General features: G+C 44.0%; 1 long non-coding RNA gene across 1 annotated transcript; it reads left to right on the forward strand.

Annotated features, from left to right (window-relative positions):
- Positions 1–1365: 1365 nt before the first annotated feature.
- LOC119156363 lies at positions 1366–12938 on the forward strand. The gene is made up of 3 exons (XR_005107088.1): positions 1366–2093; positions 2678–4708; positions 9715–12938. It is a non-coding gene; the product is annotated as an uncharacterized LOC119156363 (long non-coding RNA).
- Positions 12939–22461: the final 9523 nt, after the last annotated feature.

A 22461-nucleotide genomic window follows, 5' to 3' on the forward strand; every position in this document is an offset into this window, starting at 1 on the left:
TGAACCTATGGGGTCCTTATATTTGAGCATCGTTCCATCCGTTGATGAAACGGTGATACTTTGCACTGCAGAGATGTGATTTGTGGGGAGATGAAGTCTCATTTGGTATCCACTGGGGCACAGAGGCTCTTGCTGGAGTGGGCCTAATTGCTGAAAAGATCACCAGGGTTTACATTTGGAGCAGCGCCTTGGGAACCGATGGAGATCGGCAGAGCCTTACAGGAAAATCTGCCCAGTGCTTGTTCACATTTGTCTGCCTTTAGCAAAAGCTATCAAGTTAATGCTAATTTAAATTCTCACTTAGGCATCTGTAGGTATAATTGCATAAAGCACTGTGCATTAAATTGATTCCCAATCCATATGTGGATGTAGTCTTCAGAAAGACTACATATGTTAGCCTATTTCAAAAATACTTTGGCCACTGAAGATCCAAAGCTATTGTGCACCCCCTTTTTTGCTTGAAAACATAACAACCTAAATTTACGCTGGGTTAGTTGTACCCTGGTACCAGTTCAGTTCCCACAGCTGTCCCACCAACAGCATTGGGAAGTGGAGCCCTTAATATTTTTATGAACCATTTTGCTGATAGTTCCCAAGCATGTGGATTATACAAGTTGATCACGCTGAGTAAATAAAAGCTCAAAAATTCAACAGAAGCTACTTAAATCTCAGTTGCAATGTGCTGTAATTAATCACTACTGCTGTGTAATGCCTGGAAGCAGGCAGGAGCCTGAAGGCAAAGCAGGTCAGCCAAAGTCAGCCTGAAAGCTGTATGGAAAACAAAGCCAGAGGGCAATTCTCACCTGTATATACCTTATTCTTATGGCACCGGAGTTGTGTGTAGGGGGGGTTATTTTATTATTTATCTTGACAGTGCTCTTTTAAGGAGAAAATTCCTGTCACTTGGAGCTCCCATGGAAGACCCAGTGTGAGCGTATCCCTTGATGGCACTGGCAGCTCTTCAGTCAGGGAGTGAGGAACCCCATCCTACAACACAGTTGTGTCGCAGCGGGACACCACCTGTCCCCACTGGGCCAGTTTGCAAGGTGGAGATTGTAGTTGTCGTTGGAAACAGCACAACTTCACCCTTGAAATATTATTAATACCTAGTTTTGAGTGTCTCCATAACTTCAGTGGCTTTCTTGGAATTTTATGTTTTCCATTTAAAAGCTTTTTTCCCAGGGTGGGTTCCCCCCTCCCCCCCCCCCCGGCAATAGCTGTCTCTGGGTTGTTACTCTGCTGTCGCTCCCTGAGCAGCAACCACAGCAGAACTGGAGCAGCTCATCCTGTGCACGCAGCTCTCTGTGCTAAGCTATCTTAACACTGTATTAATTTTTTTCTCCTTTGTGTGCACAGGTATAATTGAAACATCTCCTGGGGAAGAAGCTTATTACAAATAAGTTCCTAAATGATGAACTGAAGAAATGCCTGAAATATTCTTTTACTTGATCTAATAATCCCTGCAAATGCATACGAATGCCAGGGGTTTAGCTTGGTATTGGAGCTGAGTCTTGAAGAAGGATCTGTCTACCCACACCTCCTGCTTCAGTTTTGGAACCCAGTGCTGATTTCAAGCAAGTCCACCTAGAGAGCACTAATCATAAATACACCAATTTTCTGTGTGGTTCATGCAAAATTAAGGGCAGGTTTGGCCCAAGACAGGTGCTGAGGTCCCAGTCAGATCCTGCCTGCTGGCCCCAGGGGCATGTCTTTTTGGATTCTCTGGGGACCCCCTCAGCTGGGGCAGGAGATCATGTCACCAGCATCTCCTGCTGGGCTTCACTCCTGTCCCCTCTGTTAACTGATTTGGAGGCTTATCTGGCTTCACTGGCCAAAGATCCTCTGCTGAGACACCTGCTCCTTCAATTTCTTCCAGGTCCTATCAGCTTTCACGGCCTTATGTAATTTTAAATCCCTCCTTTGATATTTGAAACTGTTCCCCTGTGAGGTCTCCTCCTGAACCTTCAGCTCTTCAGAAAGCCCCAAGGGGCCAGTGTTTGCCAAGGGTGAAGCTGTTCTGGGTTTGCAGGTGATGGCTTCTAGCAAATAGCATGGTCAGAGACACACTCTGGTTCTGCCTAACACTTTTGCAGGTGAGGAGTGAATCAGGATATGATAAATCACTAAATCTTCACTTACAAATGCTGTTTGGGATGTAAACATTGTGTGTAAATCCCCCTAAAGAGTATTAGCTTTGTCCATCTATATTTCTTCCCTCTCATCATACCACTCCTGCTCCATAGTATGATCTCTCTCCTGGAGAGCTCAGTCTTGCTTTATTGGACATTTATGCTCACTTCTCCCATATCTTTGGGGATTCTTTTTTAAATTTTGATAGTGAATTATTTCTCCTGTGTGTAAATTATTATTTTTTTTAAATGCAGATGGCAACACGTGGCTCAGCCCTGCGTGGTACAGGCAGAGCAATGCCTGGTGCATGGTGCTGGAGAAGGCCCTCTGCAAGGCTGAAAGGAGTATCCAGTTGCCACAGATGTTTTTTTGATGGGTTTTGGTATTGTGAGGAACTGGAGAGAGAGCAAGTTCCTCATCACAGGCTGGATGTCTTGTTCTTATTAAAAATGTGCTCTTTCAACTCTTTGGTGTATAGTTTTAGATTTATCCTCATGTTCTTTGCTGTTTTCTAATGAAATGTCCCATTTTCCCTCTTTTTCCCCAGTCTTCCCCTGCTGAAATTGTCCCACTGGCATGACAGCTGATAGCTGCAGGTGATGTGATGCAGGTGCTCTTCACCAAGATGCAACTCTGACGTAAGGGTGTTAAAATCAGCAATGTCTTTTTTTCCCTTCTCTGATAACGATGCAAAGCAACACACGGGTGAAGCACATGGCAGAGAGAGGATTTTATCTGCTCACCTAGTTTGATATTTAATACATGAGGCAGAACCTCAAGCACTTGATCACAATGGCAGGGTAAGCCGCAACGGAGCATGTTGACAGCAACACAGTGGCTACATGACAACCAGAATCAATCTGATATATGGAACGGTTTAATACCTCTAACAGTGACACCGCATCTGAGCTGAGCCCCAGCCTGGGCCTCACTTAATCCCCGATCTGTGTGTAAAATGTTTATGTATGGTTTATGGAGGCTTGGGCAGCCGGCGAGGTCACTCTCAATGAGTGTGGGATGGCAGCGGTGCATTAAAACTTGCTGAGGTGCCTCCCCAGTAACCGATGGGTTGATGAGGGATTCAAAAGAAAAACCATTGCAATGTCTTTGTTAGCCTTAAATACATCAGAAGAGAGGATTGCCTAAGCTGCCTGTTGGTGATCTTTATTCTCTTTTAATAAAAGCAAAATGTTTTCCCTAAATAAATACATGTGCCATAAAGAGGGCTTCAAAGGAAAGGTAAATAACTAGTTAATATTTGACTTTATGTTGCAAATTCATAGATGGAAGGTTCATATACTGCCTTGTTTAATGTCACTCATACCTGATACAGAGCATTAACAAGCCATTTGGTAATCCTTTATCTGCCACCTGCATTAGGAGTGTATTTGATCAAACACCACCCCCAAAAGCAGGAAAGAGAGCAAGCGGTTAAACTGTAGGCAGGAAGGGGAAGGCAAAAACTAAGCAGCAAACAATTGGCACCTGGGCTCCATTGAAGACTAAAAGTGGAAAAAAATGGCTTAATTGAAAAATCTGCCTATTGTGTGTGACTGCTAGCCTCCCAGGGAAACAAACCAACCTATTCAAAGGGGAGGGGAAAAAACCAACCAAACCACAAACCAACCAGCAAAGAATTGGAAAATCCTGTGCTGTTGTGCAGACTTGAGGTGTTTAACTCTTCCCAGCCCAGGGCTACATTTTTCATAGCCAAACCACCATCTCCCTTTGTTAAAACGTTCAGTTGGATGAGTAATTTCTTCATTCTTGCTGGCAGCTTCTATCACCAGCTGGAGCTGCTGGGGGCTCCCAGGGCAGCACTGGATGTATGGAAGACCCTGGTGACAGCAGGATGAGCAGAGGGATGGTTACTGATTATTTTTTTTCTGTCTCACAGGAGTCATAAAAATACGGATCTCGGTTTTCCCACTCACTTCGGTGTTGTTTGAGAGGCCTCCACAAGTTGCCTAGAGGTGTTGTAATATATTTCTACTTTAATAATGATTTTCTTTAGAGTTTGCAGACTCCATACAGCAGGTTTCCGCAGCAGAGCAGGCAATGGGAGCTTGGTTTGCTTCCCTGCCGTCAAGCCCAACCTTCATCAGCGATGAATTTCCAAGGACACCCTGAAGACAGTCTGGGAACCCTCATATGTTATTCCTGGACCTAATCCATAGCGAGGATGGCTCACTGCAACATGCCTGGTGCTCTCTGATATGTGGTACATTTCAGGTTTTTAGATTATCAGCTAGGAATGATGCCTTATTTACATGGGGCTTGCCAGAATTGCAGCTTTCATAAGTACTGGATAAGCCAGGCCAGTCCCAGCTGCTTTGGGCAGGCAGCTTCTGTGCAAGAGCTCCTAACAGTGCTGGGTGAGTGCAAGGTGTAACCTCATCAAATTATCATATCTGATTGCATTTTGCAGAGCACATAGATGCTTCGACCCAGTTGTCTGCTGTGTGAAATGCCGTGGTACTGGCATTTCCTCCAGCATTACCTCCAGCTCTAAAGGCTCTGGGCGTCAGCACGCAGAATGCGATTTGCAACAAGATACAAGCCCCGAGTCCCCAAAGAGGTCAGTTCTTCTCATAACACTACAGATGTGCCTTGTGCTGTTTATTCTGTCTCTTAACTTTTCATTTATGCAAGCAGCAGCTCAGCAATCAGATATTTTTATAAAGTTATGCTTGACTATGACTGATTTGCAGGCATTTTAAATGTGATTCTTTGGGGTGTCTCTTTATGCTTAACCTTGCTGTTGAAAAAAGTCTAATGCAGTTGGTGTCAAAGGCTAAGGATGGAGTTAATTTTAGACTACTCATAGTTGAAAACAGGCATTGCCTTACAAATTAAGCACAATGAACATGAGGCAATTGGGTTTGTGTGCTGTAAGGTATCTGTAGCAATGACTTCATTAGGCAGTGAATTTCACTGTCCTTTATTTTCTATAATTCTTTTGAGGTCACAGTATTTTAAAAAATATTTTAATATGCATTTGGGTAGCATGACTTACTGTTTCAGACACTTTTTATGATACAAACTAGAAGAGATTCTTTTGTTTTGCTTTTTTCTCTTTGATTTGTCCTTGGCGCTGCTAAAGCAGTTGTGCTGATTCTGAGGCTTTAGCGCATGAAATGGTGGTGGTGGAAGGTTCCTATTGCACCAGATTTCTCTAGATTTCATCATCTTTGTGATGTTTAGGTATTTGTCTTAATTCTGTTCTGTTAAGCTTGCAAGCAGTGGCGTAATTTCAGAGGATCAGAAATCTCTGTTTGTTCATATGCCCCAAAGGGCTGCTGCCCTCGAGGCACTGAGAAGGGTCCATCCCATGTCGGAGCCCCAACAATATCTCCGCATTTCCAGGGTGCTACTGCTACACCCTTTTTCAACTTGAGATCTCCCATGGTTTCAGCCCGCCCCAGAAACTCGGGAGCTCTTGCTCACAGGCTTGCTCTGTGGAAAACACCTTCATTTTACATTGTATCATTATATTTTAGAGCTTGCTCTGGTACTGCAAAGCTGCAGGATCTCGTGCGTGTTTTACCTACCTTTCTGCTCTAACCAACCCTAAATTATGCTATAAAGGGTAGCAAAGCTCTAACAGCTTCTCCTTTCTCTTCTCCTACTCCAAATGTTCTGCAGCTTGGGGTAACGGATGCAGGTGCCCTGGGGAGTTTCTCCTGCTCTGGTTGATGCCCTGGTGCTTGCCTGGGCTGCTGGAGCTTTCTGTCCTCTGAACAGGCTTCTAAAGGTATCCTGCTTATTAAGATCCCTTTGCCTGGAAGTCTCCATGCTCTTGAGGTGCAGGCGTGGGAGCAGGGAATGAGCACAAAGGAAGTGTCTAGACAGAAAAAAGGCTTTTCCATGGAGAGGAGCTTGGCTCACTAGACGGCTGCCCATTTGGACAGCTAGTTACTGGCAGTCCTCTGAAGGACCTTTTTCTCATCTATCTTTAATAGAAAGCCCATACACCAGAAGTTTGACTCACCACATTACAGAGATAAGTCACCTGCAAGTGATTGTAGTGATCTTTGCAGACTAGCCCCAGGCCCTGCTCTAACATTACCATCTTTCATGTTTTTAACAAAAATAATAGTGCCAGTGTGTCAGGAGTTCAACTGGCTGGCTAAAAGCAGCCCGCAGAGCCGTGGTGTATGCCTGCCTTTCTACTGTAAGCTAAGACTTTGAGCAGTGTTGAATTGTGAAAGCATTGCTGGCACAGGCAGCAACACAAGGCGGCCACGGAGCCGAAAGCCCTGCTCTTCTTTCCAGAATGATGGATTTAATGCCTGTGTCACACATCAAGTGGGTTCAAAATCAGGTCTGTAAATCTTTATGCCCGTCACAGAGTTGCTCTGTGGCTGGGAAAGCATGGAAGAAGCCCGGGCGTGGAAGAGCAGGAGCGGTGCGGGCTGCGGTGCTTGGGCGCAGCTGGGAAAGGGCGAGGGCTTCACTGCTTCGCCGTCGCATCTGCCCACGCTTCGCTTTGCTCTGGCTTGTACCATCAGCCCCTTACCAGCCAAAGTTTTACCTTGACTTTCCAGAAAGGCACCCCATCAGGAGGATGATGTTATTAGAAAGGCTTTTAACTAATTATATTTGAGATTTAAGATTCCACAAGAAAAAAAGGCCATAACTTCACATCTGCTTCGGTGTCAGACACAGCTCGCCCCTGGCACCACTTTATGAAATTGCTCTGTCGATGCTTGCAGGGCACTGCCACCTCCTCGAGGAGGAGTTCGGGGCAGGACTGAGCTTGGTGTGGAGACAGTGACAGCGCTGCCAGCACAGCAGCTGATAAATATTTCAGAGGAAATGAGTAGCGGTGACTTTGTGGCAGATTAAACCAGCCAGCGTCCCATGTGCTCCCGTGAATGTTCCTGCATCTGCTTCCTTCACGTGCTGAAAAGGCAGCTCTAATCCGTATTCCTCTCCAAACCAAAACAAATGGGAAAATATATCAATTTGTTATTGGACTTATTTGCATTAAAAGGAACAGATTCTCAGTGAGGATGCGACGGCAGCACACAGCGTGCAGCCTGAACATGTATTATTAATGTCATCTATTTGGCTACAGCTCTAGAAAACAACAAGAGGGGGGAATTAGGTTTGAGTTTACGGGTAAAGCACACCATGGGGATGCTCCAGCCCCAAGAAAATGCACACTCAGGAATTTAAGTTCAAATCTAAATTTAAGTTACTAACATTTTAAAGAGAAGCACGAAGATGTTAGGACATAGAAATGCAAAAATAAGCACCCAAGCCACCTTAACTGCTCTGAAGTAATGTTATGAATGGAAACCTTAATTTGGGATTATTCTCTTTCATTATTTAGTCTCCAACTAAATTGACTTAGTTATGGTTATTTGTCTAATTTGTAACGAAGGAAGAATTAAGGCTGTTGACTTCAGACACGAAACTAAAAGAAAAATTGTTTCCAGCCTCAAATACCTGAAAACAAGCTCACTTTCCAGATTGTGGGCTTACTTGCTATTGCTTATTCCTCTCCCCAACAATGTATTATCCCTTGTGCTCTCTTTCACTTTTACGATACTCTGATGTGCCAGTACTTATTAAAGAAAAAAATGAAAAATTCATATACATAGGATTTGGAGACATAAAATGTTACGGATAATGGTGCAATAGTTGTCTTTTCTTTTTTTCTGCTTTTGGCATTTTTATAACATTTAAAGTTTTAGGGAGCTATTTTGTCTGTAGAGCATACAGTAGATGGTCAGAAGACTTATATTCCCTGCATTACTTTGCAGAGCCTTTCAGTTTGCTCTTTTGTTCTCTTGGTGTGAAGCAAAGGTCTGTTTGCTCTGCAAGGCCACTGTCTGAAGTATGTCACAGCAAGGTGACCAGCCATAACCCTCTGCAGGCACTGCCAGGTGGCTGCTGCCACGGGCTTTGCAGCAGAATCAGAGCTGAGGGCAAAAGATATTCATTTGGTGGGGCTTAGGAAGCAGACAAGAGTCTGCTGTTGCTCCTCACCTGCTGGCATGGTCCTGGAGCGAGGCAATCAAGCTTCAAAAGCCTTTTTCTTCCCAGTTTCACATTTATAATTCAAGCTGTTTAAGTAGAAAAGCCCCTTGATAGGCAGGGAGAAGATGCAACTGGCTTTTGGACCAATAAGCATCAATAACAGAAGGTGGGTGTTCAAAATTTGCTTGGCATAAAAACATAGGAGCTTCTCCCCACCCTGCAGTTCATCCTGACACTGGAGCCTGTAGGCAGGAATGGAGCTCTCTTCCCCCAGCCCCTAAGAGGTTCATAGCCTGACGTGTTTTGCCTCTCCATTAACCCTAATGGGATTTCCAAGTGCTGCTCCTGAGTCTAAGCGAGCACCTGCATCTCAGTGTCCGTGGGCAGGGAAGCTCCAGATCTTCTCCCCATCATGTGAAGAGACATCTCTTCTTCCCTCTTTCTGAATTTGGCTCTTACCAGTGTGACTCAAAGGCACCTCTTCTTCTGTTGGAAGAAAGAATGAACAACTGATGTCTCTTCGCCTGCTCTGTGCCACTCGGGATTGTGCTTTCGTATTGAAGTTGATGAAGTTTGGAGAAAGACTTAGACCTTGGTGTAGGAAAATGGGCTGCCACTGCCTTTGACCTTTCATTGTTCTCCTTGAGGAGCTACAGCTGTGGGAATGAAGAACAAGTACAGCTATAGCATTTCAACAGCTGCTGTTGACAGGGCTAATAAACATGATTTTTAACCGCTTCCTGGGAAAAGTAAAAATGTGTTTCATGCAGGATGTGATGCACAAAATGTGGTTTCCCTGAAAAATCCATGACCATAATATAGAAGTGAAACTTAACAGTGTAATTGTGAGATGGAAGAGTTTTACTCATAGTTTAAGTGACAAACTTCAAAAAAGAATTAAGCAGGGCACTATTACAGTACCTCTCAGCAACTGATCACTAGAATAAAGACCTACAAGAGCAAATTATGATTTCTTTTTTCCTTAGGTATTTAATAACTTCTCAGCAAGAGTATAGCATTTTAATTCTGAAATAAGGAGTCTAGTGTCAGTTCACATCTTCCTCAAGGTACAATCTGCTGGAACTACAGGTTTCATGAGATGCAGCTTTCCTTTTATTTTTTTCTTTTTCTTTTTTTTTTTTTTTTTTTTTTTTTAAACCACAAAGTTTCAGGACTTGTGGAAAACAGGCTGAAATTGTGACCCAAATGTTTGCTTGGAAGGCTGAAGCATGTCAGAACAAATAAAAGGCAACTCTGTTATTTCTGTTTAAGTTGCAGCACTTTTGGAGGCTTGTTTTGGCACGATCAATTAGCTTCACTGCGCTTTTTCGCCTTCCGCAGAAGCAGTGGGAGCTTTACAAGTACCATTTTATAATCCTCAGACAACCTACTAATGCTTTCGTTTCCCATCAATTTGTTGCCAGGCACAAAGGAGTTTAATAACAAAATGATTGATAACTCTATTTAAACAGAACATTAGCCTAATGACGTATGAAACTGTAGCAGAGTTGTTAGCTTATGTACAAATGTATTCCTTACAGAGCGACTGAAGTCGCCTTGTCTGGTGTCTGAATCGGTTCGCTAATCTCTCTGCAGATTTCTCCTTTGCATTAATCTTCTGCTGATGAACACTCATTGGGCACATTGCAAGCATTCACTCGATGCCCATGGCTGTTCCCAGTGTCTTGGGAGAGAGTCAGCACTGCGAGAAGACACCTGGATGGCAGGTGACAATGGGATGTCCATGTTAAAGGCTAGGATGAAACAAGCACAGCCCACACCATCAACATAGCCCATGTTGCTTAGTGCTTTCTCTCTCTCAGATGCTCCATCTCAGAGGTCATGAGGCTGCATCTTGTACTCTTCCTGAACACTGCTATTATCTGGATTATTTTGTGATTTTTAGGGGGTTTTTTTCCCAGAAAAGGTGAATCTTTAAGCTACCTTATCCAGCAGTTTTCTTCAAATCATCAGCAATTAAAAGCTGAAGGCACAGCACAAACATTTAGAAATCTGGCCAGCAGTGTGCATCCCTGTGACCGCCGTGCATCCCCTGTATGACCCCAGTGTTTCCAGTCAGCTCAGCTTCTGGGGACTGGGATAAACTGGCTTGCTGCACCTGGGTTCTGCTTAAGCCATGCATAGCATATCCATTACACCTAGGATTCAAGTCCTAGGTGTGGGTTTTTTTCCTTCCAAAGGCTCCATCTGCCAAAACCATGGAGGACGAGCAATACATGAAAATAATGATGAGACACTGAATACCAGCACTACAATGATCATGATCTTTTGCAGTATGATGTCTTCAACTTAAGAGCATGACTTAATTAGTGTTGTAGTTGTGTTTTGCATACCTGGGACTAGGTGATACAATGGATAGCTGGCTCTCATAGCTATTACCAGTCAGCAGTTATTGGCATATGTCTTGATCCTCCATGAAGCCTTGGGCTTTTTTCTAGCAGTCCCAGATATGCAGCTATTGCCTGGAAAGCAGCAGAATCTTGGTGCCACCTTTTATCCTTCCCAGAACTTCCACAGCAGCAAGTTTTTTAACAAAGGACTTGGCCAACAGGACTATGCAATTGCTGCAGATGTTTTAAGGGTTGTCTAAAGGGAACCAGGCTTCGCATTGCATGCATGGGCTCACGTTTGAAGCAACTGGGATGGCAAAGCTTTTGCTGAGCCCTGTGACTGCCATATTTAATGGGAGATGTTTCATGAAAGGCTCCCAGCTGGAATGGAGTTAATGTTTGCATTAACTAGAACTCACCTGACCTCCATTTGAAACCTCTGGTGCTTTTCCATTATTACCCACTTAGAGGAGATCAGGGGTTTTTAGCCAGTGCATTTATAAAGATTAGGCAGGCTACATCACCATTTTAGAAAGGCTTTTCACTGCACATTTATTTTTCTTCATTCCTTCTAATTAGTATTTGGCCAAGGAATGCTCCAGCTCCATTTCTAATGCTGCTTGTCCCTGGGTGACCAGCTAAGAAATACTTCACATGTCATTACGTGGTTATCCTCCGTGTTCGCCCTAAATGTCTCACTTATGGATGAAATGGTCCCTCCTGGTAACTGAACCCCACACATCCTGACAAGTCTGTCAGTCCTGCTCTGCAGAGCATGTGTCCACCCCAGATACCTGATGACAAACGAACTATGATTGATATTCCCTTCATACCCTGCAACAGCAGCCATTAACCCTGCTGGAGTTGTCCTGTTACATAGAAGGATAGAAGGCTACCGGGAGGATGGTTTGCAAGTTTTTTGTACCTAAACCACAGCTATTTATATCCTGAATACTGTAGAGGAATGATGGGAAGTGAATCATCAAAGATGTTTTGATTACATCTATAAGAGGCACTGGAACAGGTCGCACAGAGAAGCTGTGGCTGCCCCATCCCTGGAAGCGTTCAAAACCAGGCTGGATGGGGCTTGAAGCAACCTGGTCTAGTGGCAGGTGTCCCTGCCCATGGCAGGGAGGTTCGAACTAAATGATATTTAAAGTCCCTTCCAACCCAAACCATTCTATGAGTCTATGTTTCAGTCTGGAGCTGATGGCTGCAGGCATGGTTCCTGTGCAGCAGATGCTAGTTGATGACATTCATTACTATTATTTATTACACCCTTTGCAATAAATTACTAAGACCCCACTGTCAGAAGAGATCAATAAAGGCAACTTCAACACATGGTAGGATGCATACGTGTGGAGAAATCTTGAGGAAAGTGAAAGAGATGCACAAAATCGCTAGAGGAGCTTATCCTTCCCCCACCATCTATAAATAGGATCATGCAGGGAGCTTGAGGGTCTTTAATTAAACAGAATGGTTTATAATATCAAAAACATAAGGCTAGAGATGCTGATGCCCTCATCTGGTATTTCCTGCCATTGTCCTGGATCTTGGTTATCTTTAAGCATTAAAATATTTAAGGTACTTCTGACAGAAACAAGGAATGGCAGGTAACTCCTTTCCCATGTGTTCCCAGGTGGGGCATGCCTGTAGCATGCAGATACAGTGGGGAAACTAGCCTGAAATACAGCCTTTTTCAACAAAAAAAAATGCAAGCAAAACACCTGTTTCAGTGGCATTTCTATGTATAAGGAAACATTTCCATTGAATGTGCAGGTTTTTTACTCACAGATTTGCTCCTTTTGTCAGCACACTTACCCATAGCAAATGCTTAATTTGTTTCTTATAAACAGCCACCATTGTTTTCAAGAGGAATGGATGGTTCCTACAGCACAGCCACATGCTGCTTGTTGGAGGCTGGTAGTGACCCGCTGTTTTTAAACAGCTACAGCTATGAGTACTTAACACCTGAAAGTGCACTGACAAGAAACCCAGCTCTCTTCCTTCTCATTTTCTCTAGCAATTTTTGACATACTTATGTGGGTCACCCAAAACCATGTGGTTGTCCCTTCCCCCCCATCAGTTTTTCTAATGTATGTCTCCGTAGATTAAGAAGCAGTGTCTTGAAATCTGTGGTGTGCTCGCGTGGAGGTCACCTGGCAGCAAGCAGAGATGCACATGGGATGATGGGGGGCCAAAACCAAGAGCCCCCTGACTTGGGATGAGAGTTTCCAAACTGCTATCGGTGTTTTTATACCTATTTAGGACATTCCTTGCCCTTTGTTGGATGTTTTCCTGGTTTGTCTCTCTCCAACTATAAAGTTCTGATTACAAATAATAATTTATTGAAGAACCATATATTTATTATTATTATTTTATTAAAAACAAAGCAAAACAAATACTCATTTCCATGAATGCACATTCTTTACCATGCAGGCTGTTGCAGGTTGATTAGCCCAGTTTCACGCTAAGAAAAGCTGTGCTGGTGGTAACATTCTTCCACCTGCCTGCAGAAAAAAAAAAAAATCAATTCTCTTTTTTACTTGGAGAATTGAAAATCAATGTTGGTTTTACTGGCTGGAGCTCAGCTATAGCAAAACTTGGGCCAAAACCTCCACAGGTGTAAAGCAGTACAGCTGCTCTGGCTGGAGGGTGCTTGTGCCAGCTGAGCCAGCCAGGTTTTATTGCTTATTTGATCAAATTAAATGATATTTGCATCTCACATTAATTCTGACGAAGAGATTTGCAAGCAGGAGCATTAAGGGTTGCAAAAACTCCTGCATACAACCTTTTATTATTAAAAAATAAATCAGGCTTACGTTATCAGTACAGCATCCCCAAGCTATCTAACCCTGCCCCTAACCCTACCCCTAACCCTAAGACCTGTACTGCTCCCCATGAGGTCAAACAGGGCTGAGTGTGTGTGTGGTGTGAGCAGTCATCACCCTAAAAACCAAGAGAGACCCCACTGTTTGCACCAGCGAAGAGCCTACCCCATCGTCTCCAGCAGTTACCAGTCCCGTACAATCTTGGGGGCATATCGCTTACAGGGACCGGGTAGGGTAAGTGATGGGAGACCATCCTTACCAAGGAGGGATGTTGGGAGGCCTGTCCCCTGTGGGTATCAGTCCAGCCAGAGGGGATCCTTATTTATACAGTTTCTCATGCCCCTGCAGAAAACCAGCTCAATTTCTTCCACTAAACCCGGATGAGCAAACTAGATGTTTCATCATATCCTTGAAAAACAAAATTGCAATATATCTGCCTGCAGGTGATGAGTACAATTATATCTCCCACCACCACCCCCTTTTTCCCCCCTAAAGAAAAAAGCATCTTTCACTGCAGAAAAATCCGTCCTTCATTTAGTGAAGCCGGCAGCTGTCAGGAGGAGAAAGCCACAGACTGACAGAGGAAAGAAACAGCAAAAGAGCTCCCAGAACATAGTACACAAAAAAAAAAAAAAAAAAAAAAATGTTGACCTTGCATGGAAGTGTGTATAATCAAAGAATAACCAGCAATATAATGCCCTGGTTATTTCCTAAATGTGAGTACTGTATACACTGCAAGATATCCCATCCTAAGAGCCTGCAGTTATATTTTTCTTGTGATTTTTCTTCCAGAACAGAAAATCTGGTATGTTTAAATGTTGGTCCCCTTACTGCTGAAACGCCTGCTCTTCTGTTTTTTTACCTATCTCCTTGATCACATTATAGTCTGATTTTATCAAATTACTTCAGGGTTGGTAATTTGCAGGGGTACTGGCACAGTTGTGTTAAATTTGTGACCTACGTGAGAAATCACACACTGTATCATTAAAACCTAAATAATTTTTAAAAATATAAAATAATTTCTTCCATTTCCTCTCCTTGAGTTCATGTAGTCTTTGAATTTTTCTTCCACTTTAATATTCCTTCTGTCTATAATCCAGTTCACTTCCAGACCCTGCTGTTCAGCTGTTACTGAAACATCGTCTTCAAAAACACCAAGTGGGGAAATGTTGATTTGTTTTGATCTCAGGGGAAATAATGTAACTTGGTGACAAGCCCACCAACTGCAACTCTTAATACACAGCCAGACAACTTGCAAAGAAATCACCTTGCTGTTAGGCTGCATACACATATTTAATTGCATTTAATTCTTGAATGCTTATACAACTCATTTCAGCTTTATGAATAATGGGGTTTTTTTGGTTCACTGGCTGAACCAAAGGGGACCAGAGGGAAAAAAAAAATCCCTAAGCTGTTTGGTTTCATTTTCAGGTTCTTTAATCCTCTTTGCTATGTGGCCTTTTAAAACTCTTTCTGTAGTTTTTATTATGAAATCAACAGAAAAAATGTAGTTTCAAAATGAAAAGCTGAAACAAAATGAAAAAAAAAAAGTTTCATGCAGGTATTTCCTAAAGATAATTTGAAGAGGGGGAAAAAAAGGTTAAAATACAGCATGTGGGCACACCTCCAGTTAGGCTTTTGGGTAACTACTGCCCAAACCTGCACTGTTTCAGCCATGAATACGCATTTTGCCAGGCAGAACAGGGGCAGGCACAAATCCCAGCCAATGCACACTGAAACAACGGGGGGTTTTGCCTCATAATCTCATTGTGCTTGTCACACTGGTATTCTTACAAATGCTGAATTTTTGGACTCTGTCACTTCTCAGGGTACTAATGTGACCCTGCTGGGAGAAGCTTTCCTATGAGCAATTATTTATTCACAGAACAAGACTATTCTTCCCAGTCGTGACTCCTACAAACACATAGGGTTTGACTGGGACTGATGTGCACTTCACCAGTTTACTAGGTTACCTGCTGGCCAGCCAGCTTTCCTCACGCACAGTATTAATTTAGAACAAAAGCATTTCAGAGAAAGAAACCTATTAGAACAGCAATGCTATGCCCACCTCACACTGGGGTGGTTACCCCTCTTCCCACCGAGACCCAGCAGGCTGGTGGCACCATCATCCGCCATGCACTGGATGGTGCTATGATGGGACCATCACATCCAAAGCATTTGCCATCCAGTGGCTTCCCGAATCAGGTCAACGCATCCTCTGCCATCAGGGAATAAATCATGGATGGATTTGTTGCTGGCATTCTTTCTGCATTTGGGGAACTGTAGTCACTATCCTGCAGTATATTTAGTTCCCATCTGAAACTTCTTCTAGAATACCTATTGAGCTTCAAAGTTAAGTCACTAACCTAGACATCTCCAATGCCAGTTGATGTTGAGGGCTGAATGCCTCCTGCTTCCATTCCACCTGCAGTTGAAATGGTGGCACTTCAATAAAACAGTCCTGAAATACCCCATGGTGCCAGGCTCTTCCCTGTACCTTACTGTCCTCATGCTATTCCTACTGTAGGCAACCACCCACCCTCCGGTGAGGGGCTGTGGGCTGTCAGGGAGGAAATGCAGGAGCAGAGGTGAGAGAAGGGGACGAGGAGAGGAGAGGGAGAAGGAGAAGAGGAGGAGAGGAGACGAGGGGGGAGGAGAGGAGAGAAGAAATCCAGCATGGAGGATTTCAAGGGCTGTGGTACAAAGATGTGATCTGTCAGCCAGGTTCAGGGACCTTGAAGCAGCTTGCTACAAAATGAGACTAAAAATAAATAAACCCTGGATTTTAATTAACGTGTTATTTCATTCATGCACAAAATTAAAAACCCATCCATCCTCAATCACCGTCATCTTTTTTCTTTTTCTTTTTTCTTTTTTTAATTAGGAGGCTTTGCTATACTAATTGTTACATTTGTCCATTTCCATCAAATCAAATCAAACTAATGACAGCCAGATGGTCACGGCTCTCAAGATGCTTCACTCAGGGCTAATCCATGCCCTCTGCTGTGTAGAGGCAAGGAGCAGAGAGAGCCTGTCCCCTTCTTCTAGGCACTGAAAGGACAGGATTAAAAAATACATACTTAGTCAGTGGGAGGCAAAGCTGGTGAGTATCGCTGTGACCAGCTCTCCCCATGGAGCTGAGGTTGGATTATCCACCCCATTCATACACTGTCATCAAAACACATGCACAAAAGGGATGGACGGGGAAGACTAAGCTAATGTCTCTGGAGCAGAAACAGGGCGTTTGATCTCTTCAGTCACTCTGAAGGATGCAAAGATTCATACACACCCCCTGCCCACATGCTCCCAGCGTGCTGTGTAGATGCTGCTTGCATCTTTTTGCACACCGTCTACCTCCTGCTTGGTCCATAACCCATGCACAAAAAAATTATCAAGGGCAAGATTTGTACCCACGTCTTTTGCTCCACAATAACAGACTCGAGATGTTGTTTCCGGCAGCTCCTGATCATACATGCATATTAATAATTACAGCAGTTTATTTAAGAAGCGGTGGGTCAAACCTGTTATGATCACTTGAACGATACTTGAAAATTATTACAGGGTACACCCACTGTAAGTTAGGGTAATTAAGGCTGCTGTTATTAACACTCTGCCCTTCCATACTGCAGGTTTAAATTCTTCAAACATTTTTACATCCTATTCCTTATTCTGCCTTGGGGTTTTGTAGTAAAATTCAATAACCATTTTCCTTTCTAATTTTTCTATTAAAAACACCTTATTTCACCATCAGAGCTCAGAAGCGAGTTAAGCCTCTGTGCAAAGTTGCCTGGTGTTAGCGCTTCCTCATGCTGGGGGCTGATGGCCTAGCCAGAAACTGGGGGAGTGCGTGCCGCTCTTCCATCACATCCCACAAGCAGCTGCTTGCAGGGACCGTCCCAGTTCATACGAGTCTCTCTGAGGACTTTGGGGCAGTCTTTAATACTGCAGGTTTGGGGAGGCTTGACTAGTTGAGCAATGGAACAGACTATTCAGAGTCATCTATTGGCTTGTTAATGTTTGCTGGTATTTTTTTCCTAACTTCACACTGGTAGATACAGCAGGCACACGCATGCAGAAGGTATAGTGCTCATCCTATACCTTGCCCTATGCAAAGCCAAGAGTCCTGGCTGAGGAATGCTTGCCTCCCTAGTGCATGGGGCAGAGCCTCCTGGTATTCCACCAACACAGTTTACTGGGATGGGGGCACCCATGTATTGGGCAGGACTCTGCTCGCAGCTGCATCATTGCACCCATGTCCAGCCTGGTGCCAGCACACGGGCATGCAGAGCCAAAAACCCAGGCAACACCTCCCTGATGGAGGAGGTTTTTTAATTCTTTGTGTTCCCAAGGTCAGGAGAAAAACCACTGGTCTGCCACAGCCATCGTCACTGCCAGCTGCAGCCCATCTTTAACAGGAAAGCCTCAGCTTTCCACCTTTCCCTTTTCTGGTGGACAACCCTGTTAGGAAGAAAAAAAAACATGACCACGAACTGTGGTTCCTCCCTTTCGACTGCAAAATAAAACATGGCTCATTTTTTTGTTTATATATTTACTGACGCAAGCAGAAGCTTGTTCACCCAGCATTCAGGCAATACTGTCTCTCTGTAATTTGAACAGTAGCGCCAAAGTTTCAAGTTAAGGACAGCTTTCCTCTATACCTTTCAGTATCTGGGGACATTAAAGTTCTCTCTGAGATAACTCTTGAGCTCTGCCTCCAAAAGGCAATGCTGAAGAGCGGCTTTTTGGGGTTTTGGATCCTTTGGATTGCATCAAATGCCTTATTCGGGAGTGTTTCAGAAGAGCAGATACTCCTGCAGATACCACAGGGGCTTCAGCTCCTTCTTAAGCTATGTCTAAAGACAGCAGGAATCAACCTTCAGGCTGTTTAAAAGCATGTATTGCTAGCAAGCTTGTGATGGGATTTTCTCTGCATTTGGTCTAGGCTGACCACCTCAGTTAGCAGCCAGCGCTAGGAAGGCTCCTGCCATGCTTTTTTCCATATCTTAAACTGGCTTACAAATCATGGTGGCCAACACTTTCACATCCAGACACCAAAACAAGTAGCACTGCACTCACAAAACATAGAGGCAGCCCCTGGAGCTGCTACTGGTATCACTGGCCCTCCTGAAGCAAGCAAGGAAGGGTTACAAGGCACCTGGGACTGTTGCGCCTGGGGCCTAATGATGATGTGATCCAGCTATAAAAGGTTGCAGGAGGAGCGCAAGCTCTTGAAATGGAGATTAGGAGCTGGGTGTTGGTGTAGCCTTGATCTATCAGATGTGTGCATCTGGAGGAAAGGAGGTGTGAGAACTGACTGTGCTGCTGAAAGTAAGTGATTTGGGGATTTTTCTGGGGGGAGGGGAGAGCTGAGGTCCAGCACCTGTGTGATGGAGAGGTGCTGGTGTATATGGAGAGAGAAGCTGGATGGTCCTTGATAGGAGATGTTGGTTCTCAGACACAAATCAAAGATTCTTCTGCTAATATGTTTCCCTCCCTTGTGATGGGCACTGGTATCCACTTGTCCATGCATTTTTATTTTGGAAAGGTTAACAGCCATTTGGTTAAGCCTGAAGGGGTTTCTGCCCCAGTTCTTGGCAGGAGGGCAGAACTGGGAGAGATGAGGAAAAATGTTTGTGCCAGTACACTAGACTTAGAAATAACAAGCTTCTAGTGGTGGTTTCATAGCCTGTATGACCTGACCTTATGGCTCAAGGGGCAGAAAGAATTCAACACCATCTGGTATTAGTTACATAATACTTAACCCAAAAGTTGGGGTTGGCTGCCTCAGTGAGCTACAGCTGTGCGGCAGATGACATGTTTAGCTTTGGGAGACATCCAGTGCCTGAATAAACCCAGGGGATGTGGTAACCCCTTGAGGACCCTTGGGATGGTGCTGAGCTGGACCCCTGGCTCTGCTTCACACAAACCTCCTGTGGTCTTGGGATGCTGATGCATCTCCCTCTGGCTGGTCCCAGCTTGGGTGCCCAGTTCTGAGCCTGTATAGCCACAAAACACCTGGGTGTTTAACCATGTGTCGTGAGGATCTTGTCCTGCCTGTCAAAAGCTTGCAGCAGCTGCCCAGGCTAATTTTACAAGTCAGGTGTTTGTCTCTGACAGGCAACTCTTCATATCTTTATGGCTAGACATTATTATATTGTTCTTTCATTTGACAACTGCTCCAGTAATGGCTTCCATTTGCAGTAAATCTCTTGCACTGTCTTTTTCCCCCCTATTAAACATAAGATGATAACCTTTGCGGGAGGCAGTGCATAGAAATTCAGCGAAGCTTTAAGAGGTTGGGGAGGAGGGGAGATGTGGAAGGGAAAATGTGGTCAGCACTAGCAAAATGCCTGGTGGGAAGATGCTTTTGGAGAAACTAATTATACCCTGGAGCACTTGGAAGAACCTACCCAGCATGCAAGTTGAACTGGAAAATTAATATTTAAATGGCTTTTCAAGTTAGTAAGTCTTTGGGAAAGTGCTGCTCAATACCTGGAAAATATGCCTGTGATGTGAGAACAGATAAGTCTGAATGTGACTCATATCTGGCTTTATTTTACCACCGCCACAGAGCAGAACCTATCCCAATTAAATGCCTTTGCAGACACCAACTAAAATACTCTGATCAGCTCTCCCCAACACGTGGCCAGTTCAGCTTTACCATCCCCAGTAGCACAGCCCTTGGTTTGTAATAGGCAATGCTGGAGCTGGCCCAGAAACCTGGGCTGGGAGCAGGCAAGACCCCAAAGCCCTCTCTGAAGCTGCTGTTGGGCTATGGCTCCTCTTCCTTATGAGCTTTTTTACACATTTTATACCTATATAGTCACCCTGGAGGGTGAGTGACAGCAATCAACACTCAGCAGAAGCTTTGCCCTTTTTGTTGCCTGTTGCAAGATGGTTTTGGTGTCCCAGTAGAGAATCATAGAATCACTTAGGTTGGGAAAAGACCTTTGAGATCATGAAGTCCAGCTGTTAACCCAGGACTCCAAGCCCACCACTAAACAGCATCCCTAAGCACCACAACTATGTGTTTTTTTTAAACACCTCCAGGGACAGTGACTCCACCACCTGCCTGGGCAGCCTAATGCTTCTAATGCTTGACCACCCTTTCAGTGAAGAAATCTTTCCTAAAAAAATATCGGCTGTAACTGCAGCTCTGGCCAGGTCTGGCTTATCTGGAGGCTTGTTTGCTCTGGAGTTGAGCTGAGACTTGTCAGTAAACGGCAGTGCTATGTGACTAAACACATCCCCAAGAAACACAGCGAGCTACACGGAGGTCTGTTTAACTCAGACCGGTAACAGCATGTCTGTATGCTTCAAAGCAGGTAACAAATACCGGGTGTGCAATTGCAGGAGCAAGAGGAGAGACTGTAGCTCTGAACATCAGCGCTTTGGTGCCAAGAAGCAGTGCTGTGAGCATGTGTTTGAGCTGGACCATGCACACAAGGTATAATCTGTCATCCCATGTTTGTAGGTCCCTACGAGTGAAGAGAGCTGAGGGTGGGGTGGGACTGGTGCTCCAGTACTGTGTACAGCCTCCTGTGCTACTGGCTGTAATGGAGCAGCTTCAGCTGGGTATGCAAAGCCTGCTGCAGGGTGGTGGTGGTGGTGATGGCTTCAGTTTAATCTGGTGTTGATAATTGTATTAAATCAGAGTGTGGAGCTCTTTGGGGGATCCTAGATAGTCATGGGCCAAGCCCCTGTGCACAGCTGAACAAGCTCAGCTGGAAATGCAGGAAAGCTGCAAGGAGCCAAAAAAAAAAAAAAAAAAAGCAAAGCAAATGTTATTTAGTGGTGGCCCTAATTTGGGCAGCCCCTGTTGCCTCTCAATCAGGAGTGCACATGTGGAGAATATCGCAGGACTTGATCTTCTAACCCCTGGATGTGCTGGGGTTATGGCCAGAAAATGTTTTCCCCCTGTGGGATTTCAAATTCAGGTTGCAAAATAACCTCCTCTAAATTGGAGGAAAGGGATTCTCCTCACTGCTTGCCCACCCAAATTAGCCCAGCTGCAAAAGAGCTTTTTACCTTCAGATGGAAATTACAGTGGTTATCTACAGTGTGTTTAAGTTTACTTCAGACAAGAATATCTTGTTGGCTTCCCAAGTCCCAATTAAATCATCATTTAAACACTATAATTTAAGGCATGTACTCTGCTGGTAAAATCCGTAGGAGCTATATAAAGTGTGCGTGCTTGTATACAGTCATTATTATTGCTATTTAGTTTCTTATCTATTTTAATAGTTAAAACATTAAAATGGGAAAAGCAAAGTACTGATTATCCACAGATATGCCTAATTTCACATTGTGAAGGTATCTGCTAAAGTAACATATATATATAATATAGATAAATGAATGTTCATGGGAGACTGAAGCTGTAACACCACAGTGATTCCAGAAATAATTGTTTCTTCAGGGGAAATAAAAAAAACAACCCACCCTAAAGCTTCAAATAAAGCCTTTTGCTACGCTTTTAAAAATAAATGATAGCAATGCATTTTAATTTCCCACGTGGTTAGATACACAGGGTACATTATGAGAAATCCCTTATTTATGAAGCTCCTGATAAACTGGGCGCTGATCCTGGAAATACCTCTATTCCTGTCGATTATTTCTTTAGCAGCTCAAAAATAAAAAGTATTTTGCGCTTTTTTTTTGAACCTGGCAACCTTAGGAGCAGTGGACAGGAACAGCTCATGCAAGGAAGGATGTGTGGCATTAATTTCTTATTTACGATTGGGTTTATTTGGAGAAAAAAAAACCCTAAAAATTGTGAGAGGGAAGTGTGGTTCATCCCTCAGGCTGCCTGTTGCTCGCCCTGGGATAAGACACAGACGCTACGGCCAGAGATGTTGCCGTAGGGTTTATTTTTATTTTCTTTCTTTGCTTAGAGGTGGAGGGAGAGCAGATGAACAAAAGCAATGTTTTATGTGGGAAAATGATAGTCGTTGTAACTGCAAGTCAAAAAAGCTGTTGTCTATAGGGAACAGTGCGCTCTTCCTTCACAGAAATCGCTTTTTCTGAGGTGCCGCCTCAGGCAGGTTGGATGTTACCCGCCAAGCACGTGCTTCTATTTCAGGCATTAATGCGATTTTTAATTTAAAAAAAAGGCGCTGGTAGTGTGTCCCCTGCCAAAGCCCCACTTCTGGTGGTGAAAACTG

Source organism: Falco rusticolus, chromosome 12 (genome assembly GCF_015220075.1).
Source record: "Falco rusticolus isolate bFalRus1 chromosome 12, bFalRus1.pri, whole genome shotgun sequence".
Classification (NCBI taxonomy): domain Eukaryota; kingdom Metazoa; phylum Chordata; class Aves; order Falconiformes; family Falconidae; genus Falco; species Falco rusticolus.